Source organism: Rhineura floridana, chromosome 5 (assembly GCF_030035675.1).
Source record: "Rhineura floridana isolate rRhiFlo1 chromosome 5, rRhiFlo1.hap2, whole genome shotgun sequence".
Taxonomy (NCBI): domain Eukaryota; kingdom Metazoa; phylum Chordata; class Lepidosauria; order Squamata; family Rhineuridae; genus Rhineura; species Rhineura floridana.
The window spans coordinates 188,034,493-188,061,632 of record NC_084484.1 but is presented as its reverse complement, the minus strand read 5'-3'; the positions used below and the strand labels follow the sequence as shown (position 1 = coordinate 188,061,632).

General features: G+C 43.9%; 1 pseudogene; it reads left to right on the top strand.

Moving 5' to 3' along the window:
• The first annotated feature begins 587 nt into the window (after positions 1-587).
• Positions 588-27,140, top strand: part of LOC133386156 (syntaxin-6-like) — a 46,067-nt pseudogene continuing 19,514 nt past the window's right edge.

Here is a 27,140-nt window from a genome sequence, read left to right as displayed (position 1 = left end):
CAACCCTGGAGGTCCAATACACTACGCCCCTCCCCTCTAGCTCTCATAGTCCTGAGGATACTTGGGACGAGCCCTAGTGCGGGTTGATAGATGACAGTTTTGCATTGAAGCTGATAGTGCATCACCTAGTTCCCCATTTGGCTCTGGTTCATGCTGCTCCACTTCAGGGTCCAGATACGACTGCTCTTGTCCGGTGTCTGGAGCAGCCACTGGCTCATTGCCTCTTCCCACTTGAGTATTCCTGGCACTCTCAGAGAGAACTGATGGAGCTGGGCTTCGTCCTCTCATCTGGTCCACATGTCGACATAACACATGGCTGTCTGGTGTTTGAGCCCTGTAGGACAATGATCCCGTAGCTTGGGTCACAGTAGGTGCCAAGAACAATGAAATAGAAGGCCCCTTATATTCCCCAAGACCTTTATCAAAAACAACTTTGAAATAATTTAGAATGCTATCCCATAATGATTCACTAACCTGGTGGGCCCCTGTGAGAGCAATGCCCAATGGCTCAAACCAGTCTAAGCCAAGGAGACTGGTGTGATGCCCTGAGCAGCCAATAACTGTAAAGTCCCATGGAAAGTTTGGTAATGCACCTCAACTTCACAGATGCCTTGTATTTGAACTTGATTTTCCTGGTAATCAATAAGTTTGGAGTGAAAAGGGACAATTTGTGGTCCCCCACAAGGAAATATTTTCAGGTAAGTTTCCAATGAGGTAGTGTATCCTGAGCCAGAATCAACTTCCGTGGTGCATGGAGTGCCCTGGATGGTGACTGTCAGCTTCACCTGCAACAATCCATTTCAATGCATCCTTTGTTCTCCTGACCATCCTCAGCCTGGCCATTGGTTGCTGGATGAAAAGGACTGAAGTGACATGCCAAATCAGTCCATTATCCAGGAATGTGCAGAATTCTGCAGAAGTGAGCTGAGCCCCATTGTCTGAGACAATGGTGTTTGGCAACCCATGTGTTAGGAAAAGCCTGCGTAAGGTCTTGATAACAATACGGTATGTCATTGACGATACTGGAACCACTTCTAACCATTTGGAGTATGAATCAACAACAATCAAGAAGGTTTGCCCCTGGGAAGGGCCTGCAAAGTTGATCAGAAGCCGTGACCATGGTGTTTTTGTCGATTTCCATTGGTGCACTGGGGCATGTGGTGGAGCTGGTCTTGAAACCTGACACTTCTCACATCTCTTGACACATTCTTCAATCTCGCTGTCCATTTTGGGCCACCAGACGTAGCTGTGCCCTAGTGCCTTCATTTGTACTATACCAGGGTGTCCGACATGTAGGGCCTCCAACACCCAATGTCTCAACACAGTGGGAATGAAAACTCTGTTTGCCCACAGGAGGCATCCCTTGTGCACTGATAGCTCATGTTGTTTGGATGTACTTGCGGATGTACTCTCGGAACCTCTTGCCATCATCTTTGAGAAATCATGGAGAACAGGAGAGGTGCCGGAGGATTGGAGACGGGCAAACGTCATCCCGCTCTTTAAAAAGGGTAAAAAAGAAGATCCGGGGAATTACAGACCGGTCAGTCTGACTTCAATACCAGGAAAGATATTAGAACGGATAATAAAAGAGTCCATTGGCAACTATCTAGATGACAATGCTGTGATTAGAAGGAGCCAGCATGGGTTTGTCAAGAAAAAATCCTGTCAAACTAATCTCATCTCTTTTTTTGATCGAGTCACTAGCCTAGTAGATGGTGGAAATGCTGTAGCTGTCATCTATCTAGATTTCAGCAAGGCGTTTGACAAAGTCCCCCATGACCTTTTGATTAGCAAACTGGTCAAATGCGGACTACATGGAAATACTGTCAGGTGGATTCACAACTGGTTGGAAAACCATATTCAAAGAGTGGTCGTCGGTGGCTCTGCTTCGGACTGGAAGGAGGTTTCGAGTGGAGTGCCACAGGGTTCTGTCCTGGGGCCGATACTCTTCAACATTTTTATCAATGACTTAGATGATGAGGTGGAGGGAAGCCTTATGAAGTTTGCGGATGATACGAAACTGGGAGGGATAGCTAACACAATGGAAGACAGGAATAAAATCCAAAGGGACCTGGATAGACTAAGAAATTGGGCTGAAATTAATAAAATGACATTCAATAAAGACAAATGCAGGATTCTGCATTTAGGCCACAAAAACAAAATGCACGGGTACAGGATGGGAAATACCCGGCTTAGCAGTAGTGCGTGTGAGAAGGACCTTGGAATTGTAGTGGATTGCAAGTTGAACATGACCCAGCAGTGTGATGCTGTGGCAAAAAAGGCAAACGCGGTTTTGGGCTGCATAAACAGAGCTATTGTTTCCAGGTCGAGGGAAGTAATAGTCCCACTATATTCTGCATTGGTCAGGCCTCATCTGGAATACTGCGTTCAGTTCTGGGCGCCTCATTTTAAGAAAGATATAGACAAGTTAGAGCGGGTTCAGAAGAGGGCGACAAGGATGATAGCTGGTATGGAGAACAAGTCTTATGAGGAAAGGTTGAAGGAACTTGGCATGTTCAGTCTGGTGAAGAGAAGGCTGAGGGGTGACATGATTGCACTCTTTAAGTACCTGAAGGGCTGTCACATAGAGGAGGGTACAGATTTGTTCACTGCTGCCCCAGAGGGTAGGACTAGGTCTAATGGTTTTAAGTTGCAGGAGCGTAGATTCAGATTGGACATTAGAAGGAAGTTCTTGACAGTAAGGGCAGTTCGGCAATGGAACCGACTGGCTAGGGAGGTGGTGGGATCCCCTTCGCTGGATGTCTTCAAGCAGAGGCTGGACAGCTATCTGCGGGAGATGCTCTAGCTGTGGATTTCCTGCTGTGAGCAGGGGGTTGGACTCGATGGCCTACAAGGCCCCTTCCAACTCTATGATTCTATGATTCTATGGATACAAATGGTCTATTTTTCTCCTCAAGCTTTCCTAATGGCCATTCCCTCCACACCCATTTGAAAACACAGGCAAGAACTGGATCCTTGGATGATGCAGTGGCAATTGTTGTGTGCTCAGAAGCAATGTATTTCCACAAGGACAGTAAAACAGGCAATTGTGGGGTTAAGCCAGCAATGTGTTCGTGCCAAGGCCAAACTGCAGATGTTGCTGAGCAAGGGCACGGAATGAGATATAAGCGCTGGGCAAACCGAAAGCAAGAGTGGGGGTTGTATTGGAGCTTGTGATTCTTGTAACTGAATGTCTTTTGGAATAAAGACTCTTAAACCTTTTAACACGTCTAAATCCTTTAACCAGGATACTCTTAGCAATCTCTTGTGCCAGCTGGGTTCGCTGCATCACACAGAACAACAGCAATATCCCCAGCATGGAGGGGTGGTTCCGGTAATGACTCTAATAACAGCACGTCCAGTGGAGGGGTTGCATCAACCCCAGCAGAAAGGAGAGGGATGTGGCTCAAAGCATCAGCATGGGCAATGCTCCTGCCAGGTCGATGTTGCAAGGTGTAGACATACGCATTCAGGAAAATTGCCCACCACAACATAATATTTGAGGCGCCTGCTGGTTAGGGACAAACAATCCCAATAATGGCTTGTGGTCAGTAGCAATAGTGAATGGTTGACCATAGACATAGTCATGGAATTCTTTTATGCTAGCCACAATAGCCAGGGCCTCCTTATCAATTTGGGCATAATTCCATTCTGTTGAAGACATTGTTCTGGAGTAGAAAGCAATAGGCACCTCACGAGAGTCCTCAAGTTGGTGCCTCAGTACAGCTCCAATACCGTATGGAGATGCATCACATGTGAGAATCAAGGGCTTCTGTTCATCATAGTGCACCAAGACAGTGCCAGACGATAACAGGTGTTTTACATCACGGAAAGGTTTATCATGCCGGGCCGTCCACTGCCATGCAGCCTGCTTGTCAAGAAGGTGATGGAATGGTTCTGCCACTGTGGCCTTATGTTTCAAGAAGGCGTGATAGAAATTCAAGAGTCCCAAGAAAGCTTGGAGTTCCTGTTTATTACAGGGCACTAGAGCATCATGAATTGCTTTACGTTTTGCTGGGGTAGGCCGAATGCCAGCACCATCAATAGCGTAACCAAAGGAATTCAATTGGGGAAACACCAAATACAGATTTCTCATGCTTGACCCAGAGACCAGCAACAGCAAAACGGTGCAGTACATCCGACACCCCTGAGGCAAGTTCAGCAATGGATTTGCCAGCAACCAAGACATCATCAAAATATGGCATGGCACCTGGTATTCCTTTAAGAATGTCCTCCATTAAGCTCTGAAAAATTCCTGGGGCCACAGAAACACCAAACTGGAAGCGTTTTACCCTGAATGCTCCATGATGAGTGGCAATAGTCTGAGCATCAGCAGTGGCATCATCCACAGACAGTTGCTGATAGGCCTGGGCCAGGTCAAACGTCGCAAAAACTTTTCCTTGTGAAAGTGATGCCAAAAGATGACTCACCGCTGGGATTGGATATGGATGCTGATGCAGGGCTTTATTGATAGTGCACTTGTAGTCACCACGAATGTGGATGTCGCCATTGGCTTCAATGGGGTGACAATGGGTGTCTCCCATGTAGGGTGTGTCACTGGCTCCAAGATGCCTTGCTCTATGAGGCGATCAAGTTCAGCATCAATCTTTGTTTGCTGTGCAAACGGAACACGACGGGGTTTCATAGGCGTAGGGGCCACACAGAGGATCTACAACAACAAGAAATGGACGTCATGTCCTTGGAGGACTGTGATGTTCCTATATTAATGTATATATGGTAAGTGTTGGTTGTTTAGAAGATACATGGTAAGTGGAGTGAAAGAGGAGGGGGAGTGAATGGGCAGTAGAATGCGAGATGATTGGCTGAGTGTTTAAAATGGCTGAACGTATAAAAGAAAGAGAGACAGTGGAATCTGGGAGGTGGTGGTGGTGGATGAGGTGAACTGAGTGGGTTGCTTGGTGGGGTTTAGAGAGTTGTTTGCCAGGAGAGCGTGAAGAAGGAGGGAGGTGGAGTTCGGATTAGTATTGAGTAAAACCATATGCTTAGGTGCCTTAAGAAGAAATCTTGTTAATCTTGTTAGCTTTGTTATCTGTAATAAATACTTAATTTGGTTACCCAAAGGCCTGATCCTTGGCTGGGGTTTCACAGACCAGAAGGGAGGGTAAGGTAATGACCAAGGCTGAAGGGAAACTGTAACAAATGGTGGCAGCGGTGAAGAGAATAACAATACCAGTATTCAGAGTCTCTGGGAATACTAGTATTGGGACGTTACTGGTGGTTGCCTAGCAGGGGGATCTGTTGAGATCTGTGCTAGAGCGGATAGGTAAACCATAAGAGAGTGCGGTCCGGACTGGTGGAGTCCCTGGTGGTGCCTAGAGACAGGCAGTAACCACGAGCAGGTAGGAACCTGACAGGGAGAGCCAGGGAAGGGCGTCACAAGGACCCCTTCTTTGTGGTGAAAGGGGAAGTTCAGAAGGTAGTGAACACTATGCAGGGGCTGTAGCAGAGATGGGCAGAGCTCCTGCAAGATCCATCCACAGCTACAAGAGAAGAAATTGACTGGACCACTAATGAATTGAGGAACAATCTAAGGAGCATTGAGTGGGATCTTGAAGTCTTAGATGAAACTATTAGCATTGTTGAAGCAAACCCTCGGAAATTCAACCTTGATGCAACAGAGCTGGGTGTAAGAAAAGCTTTCATCACAAGCACACGGCAGGTGGTCGGGAATATGAAGGATCAAATGTCAAATACTTCTGTGCAAGCATTGGCTGGAAGGAAAAACAGGCAGGTACTTCTGGGAGAAAGTGGAACTCATAGCTGGAGTTCTGGGGCTGACAAGTATGGCCGCTTGGATCGAGAAATGCAATCGGCAAATCCCTCCTTCATAGAGGAGCAGCAGGCAGAGCAGCAGTTCATCATGGAACAGCAGGATGAACAGTTAGAGCTGGTCTCTGGCAGCATTGGTGTATTAAAGAATATGTCTCAGCGCATTGGAGGAGAGCTGGATGAACAAGCAGTGAAGGAGTTCAACACCAGAGCTGCTCAGGGTGGTGAATATAAAATTCAACAGGAAACTCATCACCTAAAGGAAATGAGAATGCCTCCTGAGTGCAGTAAAATCTTAAGCTGCCACCAAGCCCTAAATCAGCGAGGGCACATGACAGAGAAGGCATACAGATTTTTGGAATGTGGGAAGGGATTCCTTGATAAATCGAGCCTTGCTAGACACCAGACAGTTCACGCCGGAGAGAAACTGAATTCATCCTTAAGTTTTGGGGAAAGTATCAGTATTAGTCAGAGTGGAAGGCTTGGTTCCCTTCAAAAACAGCATATAGGGGGAAAACATAAATTCACTGAAGGTGGCAACAGTGTACTTTAATTGTATTTTATGTATTTTAATTTATTTTAATGTTTTTGTGATTTTACTGTTTATAATTTTATTATGTACATGTTTGATTTTATTTTTGTAAGCCACCCTGAGTCCCCTATTATAGGGTAGAAGGGCAGGATAGAAATATAAACTTTACTAACTAATGATATAAAGAGAACGAGGCCCACAACATGGTGCTGCTTGTAAGGCAGGACTGGAAGTTGAAACTGCCACAGCCTGAGGCTGACTCAGCAGTTCCTGGTATGGCAACCCTGGAGGTCCAATACCTACACTTGGATTGCTGAGGTCAAAGGACCCCGGGGGTCAATCTTTGTCAATTACCAGTTCATGATCTGAACTGCAGTCTGCTCCTGGTCTTGTTTTCACAGAAAGTATGGAACTTCTCCAGCCCTTTTAATGCTAAAGGTATTATGGCAAACAATTATAAGCAAAAATCAAACAACTGGATTTTAGACACTGGATGTACAAATCATTCTTTTTATAATGAAGCCTTATTTGATTAAATAAACAGAGATACTAAAGGAAGAATTCAGACTGCCAATTGTCAATATATGAATATTCATGAATGTGGAACGGTTGCTCTAAAATGCAAACTACCTCGTGAAACCATAGAAAATGTAGCAAATCATGTTTTATTTGTTCCTGAATTAAGTTGCAACATGCTAAGTGTTTCTGCGTTAGATAAGAAAGGATTTGCAACACATTTCCAGGATGGAAAGTGTACAGTAACGAAAGATAATACTTTGCAGAAGCTTTTGAAAATGATGGTGTTTATGAACAAAGTCTTTCAGCTGAACAGGCAAATGCAGCCGTGGTGGACAAGGATGAGACCAACCTAGAACTTTGGCACAGACAACTGGGACATCACGATCCAAAGGCAATCCTACAACTACAAAAGCAGAACCTTGCAACAGGTATCAAGGTAAACCAAGAGTACCATGATAAAACAAACAGGTGTGTAAATTGCATTGAAGAAAATGGTGTTAGAGCCTCATTTCCACCAAGAACTGAAGAGAAGCACTAAGATGCTAGATCTCATACACAGTGACCTCTGTGGACCTTTTAATGTACCCTCACTTGGGAGGAATAGATATGTTCTAATTTTTGTGGATGATTTTTTCAAGGTACTGTGTGACTTACTTATTAAAGGAGAAGAGTCAAACACATGAGATGGTAAAGGAATACATCTCGATGGTGAGCACAAAGTTTGAGAGGAAGCAGAAAGCTCTACAAAGTGACAACAGTGGTGAGTTTATATCGCACCAAACACAAAGTTTCCTGGAGGAACAAGGCATTTTGCACAGGAGGACTGTCAGTCATACTCCAGAACAGAATGGGATTTCTGAAAGGAGATTTAGATCTCTGCATGCTTGCAGACTTCCGGGAAGGGTGACTTCGCTTGTGCCTGCTTTTGGGACGGGCTCCCGCCTCAAAAGAAGCTTATTCAGATATAAATCAGTCAGAACTTTTTTTTTTGACTGATGAAATTTCTCCCGGGCAGGGAGAAACGTAGAGATCAACCTCAAAAGCCTGTTTTTGTTGGGAGGACTGGATTTCATTAATTTATGAGATAAGGTCCAGCCAACAATGCCGGACGGACTTCCGAACAAGCTCTATCTGTTTAAGCGATACGTTTATCTTTTCTTTAAAGAGAGAACGGACTAACAGGCAAGCACCCTTCTTTCTATTATTTTTTTTTACTTGGTCTAAATTGTTGCAGCAAAAGGAGATTTGTCAGATTGATCGGCTTTGGACAACTTCTGGGTGAGCTATAACTCTTCTCTGTTATTCACGAAATTAACAGCCTATCTCTGTTTCTGTCGCAAAAAGCTGTCCTGGAAGTGCATTCTAAAGATATAAACAGAAGAGGGATTTCTATTCCTGATTTCTATTCCGAGGAATATTATATTGTCTGGGACTATTCTCTTTTTGGTCTATTTTATTTTGACGAATCTGCTTCTTCACGACGCCACTAACTGTTTTGATGCTGGGAACTAAATTTGTTTTGCATTCTTGAACATAGAGAGATAAGGCAGGCTGCTCTGTTTATACTGTGATGTCATCAAGCCTGGAATATTAACCCAATTGTTGCTGAAATAAGAAGTGGTTCTTCTTTATTTTTGTTTTGCTTTGTTTTCGTGGTTTTAAAAATGGCAATCAAGAAAGTGGCTGAGAATCTGGAAGTAACTATGTTTCAGAAAATAATGGATGAGATTGAGATAACGAAACAAACCCTGCGACAGGGTAGTAAGGAGCTGAAAATTGAACTGAGCAAAATGACGCAGGAGCTTAAAGAAATAGGGGATCCTGTGAGAGAGGAGAATGAGATCAGAGATGAGAAAAGAAAAAATAAAGGGAAGATACAAGCCCTGGAGATTGGAACAAATGTGGAATTGGAAAAAGATCTGGAGTTTATGGATTTTAGAAATAAAATCTACTGTTTGGAATTTAACGTTATCTCTGAAGAAATTAATGAAGATATTAGAGATAAAGTTATCAATGGCTTGGATAATCTTTTGGACTGGAATGACGTGATGGAGTTTGATATAGAGAAAATCTATGGAATTAACTGCAGCCATGTGACAATGGAAAAACTCTCAAGAGATGAGCCAGTGCATTTTGTAAAAAAGAAGAACAGAGATATGACTTTACAACAGCATTTCAGCAACTTATTCAGAATGGATGGCAAGAAAATATTTGGGATAGAGGAAATTCCCATCAGACTCTTATTATATGACTATGGCTACGACAGCAAGATTATTATGGAATACTGATAATGGAAGATTGGACACTGAAATTACTGGACTTAACAGGACTATTGGAGATGGAAGATGGAACTAATAGGGATAATGGAATAATGGCTATTGAAATTATTGAACCTAACATTTTGATGAGATGGATTAATCGAAATGTTTATTTGGACTATGGTTATGACAATAAGATTATTATAATTATTAACAAGATGGATTAATCGACATGTTTATTTGGAGAAAAATTGATAGATATATTTCTTAAAGAATTGAAACCTCTCTTTGACTTTTTGTGGAAAGAATAAAGTAATGTTTATGAGATTTGATGATTAATTAAGATAACTACTGGAGGAAAGTGATTTTATAATATGATTTAAGAGACAGGATTGTTATATATTGTAGACCTATAACTGATTTGATCTGTGACAAATGGGAAGTCAATATTTTATTTTTTTTGTTTAATTATTTTTGTTTTGTTTTGTTTTTTGTCTTTGAATGTTTTATGATTTTGTTTTGTATGTTTTATGAAAATTTGAATAAAAATTATTGTAAAAAAAAAAAAAAGATCTCTGCATGCTTGCTGATGCTGATCTACCCAAAAGACTGTGGGATGATGCGATCATGGCTGCAATGTATATCCAGAACAAATTGCCAACCAAGGGCACTACACACACACCATTCCAGTTGTGGCATGGCAGAATTCCAAACCTGGCACATATCAGAGTGTTTGGAAGCATTGCTTTTCCCTACATAGCAAAACATAAGAGGCAGAAGCTAGATGCTGAACAGAACAGACTATTTTAATAGGCTATGCTCCTGGTAGCAGAGGATGGTTTAACCAGAGGCAAACCACCTCTGATACTTGGGGTACTGCACAGCCTTTGTGGTGGTAATGGTGGCAGCAGCAGCCACTGTTAGGCAGCCTGTGCTCCTCCACGAATTAGCCCACATTAAAGCAAGAAGGATAAGCTCATGCTCACCATCCCTCCAGTGTGATGCTCCACTGTTGCTGTCTCTGCATTCTCTACCTCGCCTAACAAACACTTGGATTGCTCTTCATGCAGTCTTCCTTTTCTCAGCTTTGCAGCTCTTGGAACAAAACCTGCCCTTGGGGCTGACCGGACACCCTTCTCCAAGGGAGCAGAGTGAGAGGCTCCAAACTCTAGCTCTCCTGCCCATATGTACCTCTGGGGCTAGAGCATCATCCACTTTGCATGCCGAAGGTCCCAGGTTCAATCCCCAACAGCATCTCCAGGTATTATTATACAGCCAGCATGGATTTTTTGCATTCTGCAATATTAAATTGAAAATAACCCCATGCCATTCTGATGCTTTCCATAAGCTCAGTTCAAAACAAAACCTTACAAAACTTATAGTCCTGAACTCAGAAACGCTTGCTTAACAACCCTCTACATTTTCACGGCGACACACAAAACAGTCAGAGAGAATGTGTTGTTGTTGTTGTTATTAATTACATTTGTATACCTCCCCATAGCGAAGCTCTCTGGGCGGTTTACAACAATTAAAAACTTTAAAAACAAATATACAAATATACAAATTTAAAAACACATTTTTTAAAAAACAATTTAAAAACACATCCTAAAATGCCTGGAAGGCAGCATGGCAGATGCTCTTGCTGAGCATCATCACCAGAGACTAAATGGACTCCTAATTTTTCATCTAAGCTAAAGCCCATGTTTCCTGAACATATGAAAGGTCGTGAGTAAACATTCTTTATCTCTTTTCACCTAAGTTGACTCTGTCTGTGAGTTATTTAACTAACTAGTATGTCTGAGGGAAAGATGGGCTGGTTTATTCTCAAACTCCACTGTTGTTACTAAATACGTTTGCTGGAAAATAGGACTAGTTCCTAATTTTCATTGGGTTTTAAAAGGAAAAAAAACCCAAACACCTTCTTGGGCAAAGTGCTCCAGCAGGTGGTTGATGTGCACTGCAGGCACTCTTGGGTGAGGCTGAACATCCAGATCCACTTCGGTGTCACTTTAGGCCTGTTTGTGGCACTGAGGTTGCTTTTGCCTCCTGATGGAGAGATGGGTGACCTATGCTGGGAGAGAGACGTGGGGCAGGGCGGGGCGGGGTGGGGCTAGGAGGACCCTGCAGATTCTCCATAGCATTGGCCGTGGTATGTTTTGCAATTGGCTGCCTGCCTGGGTTGGGGACTGTGGACACCATTTTATAGTTTCTGAAATTTAAAGCCTTTCACAACTTGAGAAAAGAGTTCCTGAAGGGTTGCCTATCCCGACTGCCGTTATCTTCACCGGAGGCCCTTCCTCCACTCCAGGTCTTTCCACCTGATTAGGCGAGGTGTGCGTCCACCATTACAGAATGGGAGCAAGCAGCCATCGCTGGGTGAACTTCGTGTGGGAATCTTGGCTAAGCTGCCCACCTTGTCTGGAAGTTCCTCGCACAGAGACTTGAAGCTTCAAAATAAGAAAGCTACTTTATTGCAGGCAATACATACTTGGATAGCAAAGAGATTCTATCTATCTTTCTCTCACTAAGCTGGAGGTCCAAGGCACTGATCCCAGTGCTGGAGGAAGGAGGAGCAAAGAGGTATCCTTTCTCCCAAGAGAACAAAGAGAAGAGTGGGGGAGGAGAGAGACTGGACCTCAGATCTTGTGGTCAGCAACCTGAGGGTATCATCACACAGATGGGAAAGGTGAGTCAGCAAGGTCAGGATAGACATGGCCAACGCTTCTGAAGGTTCTACCCTCTGTCTCCCTCTTAAACCCTTTCAGAACAAGCTGAGTTGCTCCCACATTCTCCAAGGGGGGAAAGGGATTTCTTAGTGCTGGTGCCCCAATTGCGGAATGCTCATCCCAGAGAGGCTCACCTGGCACCCCCTTTGACTTTTTTTTCCCCAGCACTAAGTGGAAACCTTTTTATTTCTCAGGGCTCTGAATGCAATCTGATCTGTTTTATCTTGGCTAGGTTCGTTATGCTCCTAGTGATTTTGTTGGTTGGTGCCATATATGTTTTGTATATTTTTTAATTCATTTTTACTTTTTTGTTAGGGATTTTATTGAAGGCTGGGGCATTAGTCCCCGAGATTAAAAACAAAAAAATAGAGGCATGTATTGTAACTGAGACTCTTTGGAAATAACAGTTTGCGAATTCCCTCTTTTTATACATGGAGAAAAGTTTCCATCTCAACTGTTATGTTGTATTGAAAGAAAGAAGTCCTACATCACACGAGACCATCCCAGTGAAGACGCTTGGAGGCGGTCTCTGCATGTCCCTTGGAGTGCATTTGTTAATGGGAACGAGGCAAAGATGGAGCCTTGGTCGTTCAGTCCTGCTTGCTCCCCTCTGGCACCCCCAGCCGCACTCAAGGCGCAGCTGCCACCTTTACCCCAGGAAGGCTGGTGGTGCAGGGGGGATTGGTTAAATTAGGCTGGGTTAGCTTAGCCAAGGGCTTTTTTAGTTTTTCACTGGCTTTCAAGGGATACTTTACATTTTAAAAATAATGCACTCCACCCCCACCCCCCAAAAAAATCCCTGGCTAGAAATGTGAACAAACTCAAAGCAAGCAAAAAGCTCAGCACGTGAGGGACGCTGAGCAAAGGGCATGTTGGCCACAACACAGAAGCCCTTGCACTGGTGTGGGCACAAGTCTCTCGGCTTCACCACATGTTTGGACCAGGTGTCCAACCGCAGAGTGCCTGGAATGTGTCCCTGGCTTCCTGCGGCGCTCGAGGCAGCAGCTGGCTAGAGCCGTGTGCCTGAAATGAGCAGCCCCAGCCTGGTTAATCAGATGGAGAAGCTTTGATCACAGAGAGGGTTTCGTGGGAGGGAGAAAGATGACAAGAGGCCAACTGGTTATTACAGGAAATAAGAGGCAAATGCATTTCCCCATCTAAACATCCTTCAGTTGCGTCTCTCAGCTTCATGTTGGCAAATTAACTTGTCCAGGACTGAATATCGTGTCCCTGAGTCTCCCTCCCCACATGCAAAGCAGACTTTGGCATTTTATATTTCCAGTCCAAAATATAAAATGGCAATTAAAGGCATACATGCCCAATCAATGTGGGCATCACCAACTTTTCTGATGGCCTGTATCAACGGCCTCATCTGCAGACAAGATACCGGCGTAAGAAACGTCAGCTTTTATTCAATTTTAAACCATTTCTCCACTTAACAAAATCAGACATGTAAGACAAAACAAGAGGCAAATAATATTCTAAACAATACATAAGAGTATTGAAAAGGGCCACTGCTGCTGCCAGGGGTGGGGGGCAGGGGCGGGCGGGCGGGCCAAGGCAGGCGGATTTAGGAATCCAGTCAATACACCCAGCAAAACTACTGGGAAGCATAATTTCAATCACTCAGTATCACCTTTATCATAGAACCATAGAATTGTAGAGTTGGAAGGGGCCTATAAGGCCATCAAGTCCAACCCCCTGCTCAATGCAGGAATCCATACTCAATAGGTAGTTGACCAGTAAAGTAATCTGTACACAGAGCCCAATTTCCTATCCTTTCTCCATCTTTTGCAGGTTACTTTCTCGCTGACAAATCTTTTGACAGTTGCACAATCTGAGGTGCAGAGCATTCCTCCCAATGTTGGAGCACAAGTCTTTTTGCCAGCATCACATCAGTGCACACATAGAGTCCAATTATGCTGCCCTTCAGGCAAGTTCTGTAACACCTGGATGTAGATTAACAAGATATTTACATCCGTAAGCCTCAGTGATGTTCTCCAGGACCAAATTAATGGGCGTGATGGCCTGTGGACCAAGACCGGACCATGTGCATCAGTGATATGTCATGTGTACCACAATGCCAACATTCGTCTACCTTTGAATTGTGCTGGGGGGGCAATATACTCCCCCCCAATTATTTTTTGCTCTATTACATGTAATCTGAGATCTACAGAGGCCAAAAAGGCCTCATCCTGTTGCTCTAGCTCCCCCTATTCTACTCCTGCCTCCTCAGCCGATGCAAATCAAACTTACATTTGTCAGGATGGTCCTTGAAAAAGGGCATTGCAGGTTTGGAATGTTACGGGGGGGCTCTGACTGGTGGGGTGAGACACTCCTTCATTCTACCACCCCTCCCACATGTGGCCAAGCATGGCTCATGGTCAGGCCAGCCCTGGCTATGTCACTCATGTGTGGAGCTGCCTGCACAGAGACACAGAGAGGCCGGCCCAGCAGGACACAGCCTGGCACAGCCAGGGAGGCTCCAGGGGACAGTGGTACATATGCCTTTCACAGGCAGAAATTCAACAGGTGATGTCACTCTCCCACAAGAGTGGGAGGCACTCTCCCTGCCTTGCTGGGAAGTCCTACTTTTAATGAGGCTGTTGCACATCAGGCTTTAGACAGGAAAAGAGGGGGCAACATGAACGAAAGGAACCTTGAATGCTTGTACTTTGTTGCACAGGCCACAACTGGAGCCTTTCCGGGGCCAGGGAGGTGCTGCTGGGCAAGCTTCGTCTGTCTGTACAAAAGTCTGCGTGGCGATACTGGGGAGGAAGGGGGAGTCAGGACCTCATGCACATACCATCTTATCAGGAGGTCTGTTCCGCACAACATAGGAAACGGACCTTTAGTGTGGCGGCACCTACTCTGTGGAATTCCCTCCCCTTGAATATTAGACAGGCACCATCTCTGTTATCTTTTTGGCACCTATTGAAGACTTTCCTCTTTCAACAAGCCTTTTAAGTAGAGACCTTATCCAGTCTGCATCTGTGTAAGAATGGCTTTTTAATGTTTTTTTAAACCTTTTTTAAAAAAACAGTATGTTTTTAACCTTTTTTTAAAGATGTCTTCAAAGCTTTTTAAAAAAATGTTTTTAAAGTTGTTTTGTTTTAATGTATTTTAAGGCCTGTTTTTATGATGTTTTGATATTTTTTAGCACTTTTGTTAGCCACCCTGGGCTCCTGCTGGGAGGAAGGGCAGGATATAAACAAACAAACAAACAAATAAATACTGATTCATTTGTTCACACAGCAGCGTGCAAAAGAATTTGCACAGCACTTCGCAGATAAAATCGTTCAGATTTGTTCCAACTTGGATGCTATAGTTGATACAGGCTCAGTGGATGTAACTTTGGCTCCTGCCTGTCCAATAATAATGGATTCTTTTCAGCTTGTACAACCCGAGGATGTGGACAAGATCCTTGGAGAGGTGAGAGCCACCACATGTCTGCTAGATCCTTGCCCTTCCTGGCTCATTAAAAGTGCCAGAGGGGGCCTGGCAGAGTGGGTGAAGGGAGTGGTCAATGCCTCCCTACAACAAGGCAGAGTTCCAATGTGCCTAAAGGAGGCAGTTGTAAGGCCTTTGCTGAAAAAGCCCTCCCTGGACCCCTCTATTATGGATAATTATTGGCCAGTGTCTAATATTCCATTTCTGGGCAAGGTAATAGAGTGTGTGGTGGCCTCCCAGCTCCAGGGATTCCTGGATGAAATGGATTATCTAGATCCATTTCAGTCTGGTTTCAGGCCTGGTTATGGGACGGAGACGGCTTTGGTCGCCTTGGTGGATGACCTACGCAGAGAACTCCACAGGGGGAGTGTGTCCCTGTTGGTTCAGTAGCTTTCGATACCATCGACCATGGTATCCTTCTAGGTCGCCTTGCCGGGATGGGACTTGGGGGCACCGTTTTAAGATGGCTCCATTCCTTCCTGGAGGGGCGAACCCAGAAGGTGGTGCTGGGGGATTCCTGTTCGACCCCCTGGCCATTGGCCTGTGGGGTCCCTCAGGGTTCAGTTTTGTCCCCCATGTTATTTAATATCTACATGAAACCACTGGGAGAGGTTGTCTGGAGGTATGCAGATGACACCCAACTCTATTTCTCCTTTCCACCTAATTCCAAGGAAACTGTCTCGGTTCTAAACCAGTGTCTGACAGCAGTGGTGGACTGGATGAGGGTGAACAAGCTGAAGCTTAATCCAGACAAGACAGAGGTGCTCCTACTCAGTCGAAAGGCAGATCAGGGAATAGGGATTCAGCCTGTGCTGGACGGGGTTACACTCCCCCTGAAGATGCAGGTTCGCAGTTTGGGTGTGCTCCTGGACTCAGCCTTAAACCTGGAGGCCCAGGTTTCTGCGGTGGCCAGGAGTGCTTTTGCACAGTTAAGACTAGTGCGCCAGCTGCGCCCGTTCCTTGAGCTGTCTGATCTGGCCACGGTGACATATGCCTTAGTTACATCCCGCTTAGACTACTGTAACGCTCTCTATGTGGGGCTGCCTCTGAAGACTGTTCGGAAACTTCAGTTGGTGCAACGAGCTGCAGCCAGAATGTTAACTGGGGCTGGTTACAGGGATCATACAACTCCCCTGCTGCAACAGCTCCACTGGCTGCCACTCTGTTTCCGGACACAATTCAAAGTGCTGGTGATGACCTATAAAGCCCTATACGGCTTAGGTAGGGTTGCCATATTCCAGTTCCACAAATCCGGGCAGGCTAATTTGCATATTATGTAAATTATTTGCATATTATGTAAATTATTTGTATATTATTTGCATATTATTTGCATATTAATGTTTGGATTGTCCAGTTGTTTTGTTTTTGTGCCTAGGAATTACCACCAAAAACTGGGGAAAGATGTGAGAAATCTTTTTTTTAAAAGCAACATTTTCAGCCTTAAATGCCTGGACTCTAGTTTCCAACACTATGGAGTATTTATTGATTGATTAAAAGGATTTATATCCTGCCCTTCTGCTGTTAAAAACAGAGCTCAGCACAGCTTACAAATATAATAAAAACAATAAAAATACACAATCAATATAAAAACATAATAAAAACACAAAATAGCAACAAACATAAAGTAAGTCAGGGCAGCAGTATGGTTGGTTAACCATATACGATATATTTCAAAGATGTGGTGGGTGGAGAAAAACAAGAAGCCAAAACTTTAGGAAAAGGAGTCTTTCACACCACATGCTCAGTTCTAAATACTGTTGCAGCAAGTTTTACAAGTTCCTCCAGTATTCCACTGGTGCAGGCACTCAGACATTCAAAGTATCTGTATGTTTCTTAGGTTTTATAAAAGCAGAGCTTTGCTTAACTCAAAATTTCTTCTCCCTTTGATCAACCACATCTACACAGGTTCCACCTCCATACTCAAAATGAAACTGGGCCTGGCACTGTGCAACGACCCCACACATACCTTGCTAATTAGATTACCAATGCCAGGATGTCTGTCTTATCGACTACTCTCCTGCTCCCCCCCCCAGGCATCATGAAAGACCCAGTCCTGGGTTCAGAAAGAAAATAAATATCTGGTCCTCTTCAAAGTATTGATAAGCCTCTTGTTTTAATTGAAATAATAATTATAAATTCTTGCTCTTATCACTAATGGGAGTTAATTATCTTGCATATGCTGCTGTTGCTTTTATGGCTGTAACGGAGTGAGGTTAAAGATAAGTGAAATGCAAATAGGAAAAAAACAACACAAAAGGCAGTATCACTTTCCTAAATGTAATACCATACCAACCACAAGATTCCTATGAGTAAGGCAGAAAACTAAGCATCTCACAACCAGTCAGGATTCCTAACCAAAAACCAAAAATATGATAAATGAAGAAATATTTATATAAGCATGACTATCAAATATATTTATTATTTACACAAACTGTAAAGACATTTATAGTGCAATCCTAGGTTTATTTATTCAGAAGCAAGTCCCAGTGTATTCAGTGGGGCCTACTCAAACAGGGACAGAAATGCAACCTCAAGTGATAAGCAACATACGGGATTAGCATTGCTTTTACAAAAAGCAAGTATTGGGAAGGTTTTCAAAACACTGCCCAAGATCTGACTCCTGCACACAAGAGGAGAAGAAACTGAAATGTATATACTTACCCAATTTATGAGATTTTCAGATAAACGGGAGGGGGGGAACCACCATTTTGTTTTCTAGACACTGCCTCAGGTCAATGAAACTAAAACACAATCCTGGCTTCTCTGATTGGCTGCAATGCTGAATGGCGGGGTCAAAGCTATGAAGTGCTATAGTACTGTATACAGTGTACTGTTTAAAGAAAGATTTAATAGTTGCGGGGGCGGCTGACGTTTTTCTGTATATCTCCAGAACCGGACCACCTAGAAACTTAATTTTTTTTTTAAATTAAAGGTGAGAATCCGGGCCACCTAAGGGGCTAGCCGGGCGCCGGGTGGCATGCAAAGAATCCGGGTAAAACCCGGCTAACCAGGCAATATGGCAACCCTAGGCTTAGGTCCAGGCTATCTGTCAGACCGTATCTCCCTATATGAACCTGCCCGGGCCCTGGGATCTTCAGGAGAGACCCTTCTTGCAATCCCAACACCTTCACAAGTGCGACTGGTGGGGACAAGAGATAGGACCTTTTCAGTGGCTGCCCCTAGGCTCTGGAACTCCCTCCCTAGGGAGGCAAGAATGGCCTCCTCTGTGCAGTCCTTCCTTTTTCTTCTGGCAGTCCTTTGGAATTGAAGGCTTTAAGGGTAGTGATTGAAGAGGGTGCTGTATGTTATTGTTTTACTTGTATGCTCTTAAACTGGGTTGCAGTATTTCAAATGTATGTCTAATTGGTTTTAACATCTTAATAGTTTAATTCTGTTTTAATGCTGATTTTTATATGTTTATATGTTCTTAATGATATGTACTTACTTTTATCTGGAAGCTGCCTTGCGTTCCAGTTTGGAAAAAGGGCGAGGTATAAATAAAGATGATAACAAGAAGAAGAAGAAGAACAAGAATAATCCAAGTCAAAGGGCAACAGCTGTGGGCAGCCCTGGGCAGCCCTCCCCTTGCAGGGGTGTTTGTCAGAGGCCAGGTCTGGGGTGTGTGTGAGAGGGCAGAGCACCTGCCTTGGATGCTGAAGGCTCCAGCTCCATCCATGAAGGCATCTCCAGGTGGAGCTGAGAGAGGCTCCTGCCTGATGCCCTGGACAGCCACTGCCAGTCAGTGTAGACAGTACTGAGCTAGATGGACCATTGAGTCTGACTTGGTATAAGGCAGGTCCTGTGTTACCTAGAGGCTGGATGGCACCTGCGGGCCTTGCCTGGGCAAATGGGGAGGGAGAGATGGGGAACAGGCCGGGGGAAAAGCAACAGCAGCCTCGTTGATTAGAATCAGGGCAGTACATGCAAACAAGTTCATGCATATTCATCAGCATGCAAATAGCAGAGGAAGCCAATGGAGCGGTTGCCTGATCCTGTCATCTGGATGTTTTTTGCCAGGTTCCCAGTGGAAGGAGCAGCAGCAGGGCTGTGGAGAAGTAATGCATGTCTGCCATCTAAGTAAGGGAGCCCCCTCGTGCCCCAGTCCAGGCCCCAGAGTTGCCCAGCTGCCCCTCAGGCCTTGGGCCTGATCCAGCAGGGCTCTTCCTAGGGATCCACATCAGCTGTCCTGTCCTTTAAGGCAACTTGCTTTTGCCCCCCCAGCTCCAATTCTCAATTGCCATAAAGTCTGAAAAATGTATTTTTTCATGCAGTCAAGATGCTTTGTCCCATCAGTATGAAATTTGGCATGAAGAATCCCCCTGGCGAGGGGCTTGATCTGGCTGCTAAGTTACGTTGCTGCTGTTGTCATGTGCCTTCAAGTCGATTATAACTTATGGTGACCCTATGCATCAGTGACCTCCAAGAGCATCTGTCATGAACTACCCTGTTCAGATCTTGTAAATTCAGCTCCGTGGCTTCCTTTATGGAATCAATCCATCTCTTGTTTGGCCTTCCTCTTTTTCTACTCGCTTCTGTTTTTCCCAGCATTATTATCTTTTCTAATGAATCATGTCTTCTCATGATGTGTCCAAAGTAGGATAACCTCTGCCACTCTGTGCTCTGCCACCCTAGTCACAGGCAGCATGCTTCTGAAAACCAGTTGCCGGAAGCCTCAGGAGGGGAGAGTGTTCTTGCACTCGGGTCCTGCTTGCGGGCTTCCCCCAGGCACCTGGTTGGCCACTGTGAGAACAGGATGCTGGACTAGATGGGCCACTGGCCTGATCCAGCAGGCTCTTCTTATGTTCTTACGTTCTTAACCTCAGTTTCATCATTTTAGCTTCTAGTGACCATTCTGGTTTAATTTGTTCTAACACCCTATTATTTGTCTTTTTGCAGTCCATGGTATGCGCAAAGCTCTCCTCCAGCACCACATTTCAAATGAGTTGATTTTTCTCTTATCCACTTTTTTCACTGTCCAGCTTTCACATCCATACATAGAGATCAGGAATACCATGGTCCGAATGATCCTGACTTTGGCTCTTTGGATCCCTGCATTAATCCAGATTCTCTCAGTGGAACTACCTAGCTCATCCTCCTATATTTCTGTTTCTATACTTTGAGTTTTGATGTAACTACATAAACGAATATGAGGACCATGTGCAGGTTTGTTCCTTTAAAAGCATTTCACAACTCTTGGATGAAACATACTATCTTCACCCATTCCAATCTGGGGTCAGGTTCTGGTTATGGGACTGAATCGGCCTTGGTTGCCCTGATGGATGACCTTAACATAAGAACATAAGAAGAGCCTGCTGGATCAGGCCAGTGGCCCATCTAGTCCAGCATCCTGTTCTCACAGTGGCCAACCAGGTGCCTGGGGGAAGCCCGCAAGCAGGACCCGAGTGCAAGAACACTCTCCCCTCCTGAGGCTTCCAGCAACTGGTCTTCAGAAGCATGCTGCCTCTGCACAGCACAGCCATCATGGCTAGTAGCCATTGATAGCCCTGTCCTCCATGAATTTGTCTAATCTTCTTTTAAAGCCATCCAAGCTGGTGGCCATTACTGCATCTTGTGGGAGCAAATTCCATAGTTTAACTATGCGCTGAGTAAAGAATTACTTCCTTTTGTCTCTCCTGAATCTTCCAACATTCAGCTTCTTTGAATGTCCATGAGTTCTAGTATTATGAGAGAGGGAGAAGAACTTTTCTCTATCCACTTTCTCAATGCCATGCATAATTTTATACACTTCTATCATGTCTCCTCTGACCCGCTTTTTCTCTAAACTAAAAAGCCCCAAATGCTGCAACCTTTCCTTGTAAGGGAGTCGCTCCATCCCCTTGATCATTCTGGTTGCCCTCTTCTGAACCTTTTCCAACTCTATAATATCCTTTCTGAGATGAGGCGACCAGAACTGTACACAGTATTCCAAATGCGGCCGCACCATAGATTTATACAACGGCATTATGATACCGGCTGTTTTATTTTCAATACCTTTCCTAATTATCTCTAGCATGGAATTTGCCTTTTTCACAGCTGCCGCACACTGGGTCAGCATTTTCATCGTGCTGTCCACTACAACCCCGAGGTCTCTCTCCTGGTCAGTCACCGCCAGTTCAGACCCCATGAGCGTATATGTGAAATTCAGTTTTTTTGCTCCAATATGCATAATTTTACACTTGTTTATATTGAATTGCATTTGCCATTTTCCCGCCCATTCACTCAGTTTGGAGAGGTCTTTTTGGATCTCTTTGCAATCCCTTTTTGTTTTAACAACCCTGAACAATCTAGTGTCGTCAGCAAACTTGGCCACTTCACTGCTCACTCCTAATTCTAGGTCATTAATGAACAAGTTGAAAAGTACAGGTCCCAATACCGATCCTTGAGGGACTCCACTTTCTACAGCCCTCCATTGGGAGAACTGTCCGTTTATTCCTACTCTCTGCTTTCTGCTTCTTAACCAATTCCTTATCCGCAAGAGGACCTCTCCTCTTATTCCATGACTGCTAAGCTTCCTCAGAAGTCTTTGGTGAGGTACCTTGTCAAAAGCTTTTTGAAAGTCTAAGTACACTATGTCCACTGGATCACCTCTATCTATATGCTTGTTGACACTCTCAAAGAATTCTAATAGGTTACTGAGACAGGTCTTTCCCTTGCAGAAGCCATGCTGGCTCTGCTTCAGCAAGGCTTGTTCTTCTGTGTGCTTAGTTAATCTAGCTTTAATAATACTTTCTACCAGTTTTCCAGGGACAGAAATTAAGCTAACTGGCCTGTAATTTCTGGGATCCCCTCTGGATCCCTTTTTGAATATTGGTGTTACATTGGCCACTTTCCAGTCCTCAGGCACGGAGGAGGACCCGAGGGACAAGTTACATATTTTAGTTAGCAGATCAGCAATTTCACATTTGAGTTCTTTGAGAACTCTCAGGTGGATGCCATCTGGGCCCGGTGATTTGTCAGTTTTTATATTGTCCATTAAGCCTAGAACTTCCTCTTTCATTACCACTATTTGTCTCAGTTCCTCAGAATCCCTTCCTGCAAATGTTAGTTCAGGTTCAGGGATCTGCCCTATATCTTCCACTGTGAAGACAGATGCAAAGAATTCATTTAGCTTCTCTGCAATCTCCTTATCGTTCTTTAGTACACCTTTGACTCCCTTATCATCCAAGGGTCCAATCGCCTCCCTAGATGGTCTCCTGCTTTGAATGTATTTATAGAATTTTTTGTTGTTGGTTTTTATGTTCTTAGCAATGTGCTCCTCAAATTCTTTTTTAGCATCCCTTATTGTCTTCTTGCATTTCTTTTGCCAGAGTTTGTGTTCTTTTTTATTTCCTTCATTCGGACAAGACTTCCATTTTCTGAAGGAAGACTTTTTGCCTCTAAGAGCTTCCTTGACTTTGCTCGTTAACCATGCTGGCATCTTCTTGGCCCTGGCGGTACCTTTTCTGATCTGCAGTATGCACTCCAGTTGAGCTTCTAATATAGTGTTTTTAAACAACTTCCAAGCATTTTCGAGTGATGTGACCTTCTGGACTTTGTTTTTCAGCTTTCTTTTTACCAATCCCCTCATTTTTGTGAAGTTTCCTCTTTTGAAGTCAAATGTGACCGTGTTGGATTTTCTTGGCAATTGGCCATTTACATGTATGTTTAATTTAATAGCACTATGGTCACTGCTCCCAATCGGTTCAACAACACTTACATCTCGCACCAGGTCCCGGTCCCCACTGAGGATTAATCCAGGGTTGCCGTCCCTCTGGTTGGTTCCATGACCAACTGGTCTAGGCCATAGTCATTTAGAATATCTAGACTGGAACACATAGGCGGCCAGTCTATGTCCAGGTAGTTGAAGTTGCCCATTACTACCACATTTCCTAGTTTGGATGCTTCCTCAATTTCATATCTCATCTCAAGGTCTCCCTGAGCATTTTGATCAAGGGGACAATAGATCGTTCCCAGTATTAAATCCCTCTTGGGGCATGGTATCACCACCCACAACGATTCTGTGGAGTCTGCCTCTTTTGGGGTTTCGAGCTTGCTGGATTCAATGCCTTCTTTCACATATAGAGCGACTCCGCCACCAATACATCCTTCCGTGTCCTTCCGATATAGTTTATATCCAGGGATAACCGTATCCCACTGGTTTTCTCCATTCCACCAGGTCTCCGTTATGCTCACTATATCTTTTTTTTTCAATTAATTTTTATTCAAATTTTCAAAACCAAAACAATACAAAAAGAAAAAACACAAATCAATAACTAATACAATAAAAAAGAAAAAAAAATTGACTTCCGATTTGTCGTAGTTCAGCTATAAGTCTATAATATATAACAAGCCTGTCTCTTAATAGATTATAAAATCACCTTCCTCCAGCGGTTATCTTAGTTCGTATCAAATCTCATTAACATCATATCATTTTATTCTTCCAGAAAAAGTCAAAGAGAAGTTTCCAATCCTTGAGATATATGTCCATCAATTTTTTTCAGGTCTACTAAGTCCAGTAATTTCAAATCGCTCTTCTTCCATTATTCGTGTTGGTTCCATCTTCCATCTTCCATCTTTACGCACCCAATAATCTTGCTGTCATAATCATATAATAAGAGTCTGATAGGAATTTCCTTTATCACAGATATTTCCTTGCCATCAATTCCGAACGTATCACTGAAGTATTGTTGCAAAGCCGCATCTCTGTTCCTCTTTTTTACAGAATACACTAGCACATCTCTTGAAGGTTTTTCCATTGACACAAAACAGGGATTAATTCTGTTAACTTTCTCCATTTCAAGTTCCATCAAATCCTTCCAGTCCAGGAATTTTTTCAAACTGATAATATCTTTATCTCCAATCTCTTCCTCAATTCCTTCAGGGACAGCGCTGAGTTCCGAACCGTAATATTTGTCTCCAGGATCCATCACAGCCAGGAAATCCAAATCTTTTTCCAAGTCCATATTTAACCCAATCTCCATAATTTGAACCTTGCCTTTAATTTTTCTTTCATCCTTTTTTGGTTTTCCAGATCTATCTTTATTCTCCTTTCTCATAGAATCCTGAATTTCTTTCAGCTCCTGTCTCATTTCGTCAAATTCAATTCTCAACGCTTGTCTATTATTTCTCAGTTCTTGTTTTATTGACTTAATCCCATTCATTATTTTCTGAAACATATCTAAAGATAAAGTCCCTTCTTGTACATCCATGATCTTCTTAATTGTCATTCTTAAAACCAAAGGAACAAAACTCCTTCAATTTTCAATGTCCCAAGCAAAGAGCAGTTTATTTCTTTATCCAGTTACAAAGGAGTTAATCTTTCAAACCAACTGACGTCACACTCTAGACAGCACGGATTTCCTTATCTCTTATATGCCCAGAAGTGCAAAAACAGCTTTAGTTCACAGCATCCAAATAACTAGTAGCAGAAAGAATGAGCAGATTCGTCAAAAAAAAAAAAAGTAGACCAGAAAAAATAGTCCCAGACATATATTACACAAAAGTCTCTTCCAATCAGAAACCCCTCATCCGTTGTAATCTTTATAATGCTAATTTCCATGTCAGCTTTTTGCAATAAAAAAAAAGATAGGCTATTTTTATTTTCTTCCCCCTTAGTTCCGTGAGTAAAAGAGAAGGTTTTGACTCACCCAGGTTTTCTTAATTGCTGGTTCTTTGACAAATCTCTTTAACTGTATAGATAACAAAATAATGAGCGTAGACAGGAGAATACTTGCCTGTTAATCCATTTTTCTTTGAAGAAAAAAAACGGCTCACTTATTCAGCTGAGCTAGCTAGAAATCCTAGCTCCGTCCGAGCTGCTGGAAGATCTTCTTTCATAGACAATTCTAATGAATTCCAGTCTCCAACAAACACAACAAAGCTGTGTGGGGAATCTCACGTTTCTTCCTTATCTGGAAGAAATTATCCCCAGTCAAAAAAACCCCTTCTGACTGGATTTAAAAATGAAAAAGTTTCATCCAAGACGGGAGCCCGTCTCAGAGGCAGCACAGGTGGAGGGATCCTCCTGGGAAGTCTGTTATGCTCACTATATCAATGCTCTTCTCTGAGACCAAGCACTCCAGTTCTCCCATCTTGGTTCAGAGGCTCCTAGCATTAGTGTACAGGCGCTTGTAACCAGTATCTCTCTTCAAGTGTCTTTGGCGCTTGTGGTTTGGCCTGTGGTAATTTTGCCCTTCTGAATTTATATCCTGTGCCCCTGCTCTCACAATGCCTACTTCTAGGCCTACCCATTTTAAAATTTCATCATTTCTTTGGTCTTTATCCCAGGGGGGAGGTTTATTCCGAACCGGACCTTCCTCAGCTCCTGTCGGGTTTCCCCCCTCAGTCAGTTTAAAAGCTGCTCTGCCACCTTTTTAATTTTAAGTGCCAGCAGTCTGGTTCCATTCTGGTAACACAGTCACTGTTCTGCCAGTTCCAGCGCATCCTCTTCTGAAAACGGGGGCACATGATGCTAATCAAACCCTGCCCCTTTTTAGTTGGAAGGGGCCTTGTAGGCCATCGAGTCCAGCCCCCTGCTCACAGCAGGATATCCACAGCTAGAGCATCTCCCGCAGATAGCTGTCCAGCCTCTGCTTGAAGACATCCAGCGAAGGGGATCCCACCACCTCCCTAGCCAGTTGGTTCCATTGCCGAACTGCCCTTACTGTCAAGAACTTCCTTCTAATGTCCAATCTGAATCTACGCTCCTGCAACTTAAAACCATTAGACCTAGTCCTACCCTCTGGGGCAGCAGTGAACAAATCTGTACCCTCCTCTATGTGACAGCCCTTCAGGTATTTAAAGAGTGCAATCATGTCACCCCTCAGCCTTCTCTTCACCAGACTGAACATGCCAAGTTCCTTCAACCTTTCCTCATAAGACTTGTTCTCCATACCGGCTATCCTCATCGCCCTCTTCTGAACCCGCTCTAACTTGTCTATATCTTTCTTAAAATGAGGCGCCCAGAACTGAACGCAGTATTCCAGATGAGGCCTGACTAATGCAGAATATAGTGGGACTATTACTTCCCTCGACCTGGAAACAATAGCTCTGTTTATGCAGCCCAAAACCGCGTTTGCCTTTTTTGCCGCAGCATCCCACTGCTGGGTCATGTTCAACTTGCGATCCACTACAATTCCAAGGTCCTTCTCACACGCACTACTGCTAAGCCGGGTATTTCCCATCCTGTACCTGTGCATTTTGTTTTTGTGGCCTAAATGCAGAATCCTGCATTTGTCTTTATTGAATGTCATTTTATTAATTTCAGCCCAATTTTCTAGTCTATCCAGGTCCCTTTGGATTTTATTCCTGTCTTCCATTGTGTTAGCTATCCCTCCCAGTTTCGTATCATCCGCAAACTTCATAAGGCTTCCCTCCACCCCATCATCTAAGTCATTGATAAAAATGTTGAAGAGTATCGGCCCCAGGACAGAACCCTGCGGCACTCCACTCGAAACCTCCTTCCAGTCCGAAGCAGAGCCACCGACGACCACTCTTTGAGTACGGTTTTCCAACCAGTTGTGAATCCACCTGACAGTATTTCCATGTAGTCCGCATTTGACGAGTTTGCTAATCAAAAGGTCGTGGGATTTTTACTCTAAAATCCGGTGGGATCAGTTTGAGTGTGATTTCTTTTTTTAAAAAAATTCAACATCAAAGAGAATTTGCAATGGATCCTGTTCACCCTCCAGCTGTGGCCAATGGAAACCTTTGCTGTAGTTGACTGGTGTGTTCACAGCCCATGAATCTGTTCCTGGTGGATGGTTGTGTCTGGAGGAGCTCTGGACCAGAGTGCCTGAAAGGGGTTTGAGGATCAAGTGAAAGACGGTTGCCCACCAGCCCTGCCTCTACTAGCTGTTAGCTTTGGCTTGTTGTTTGTGCAAAGGA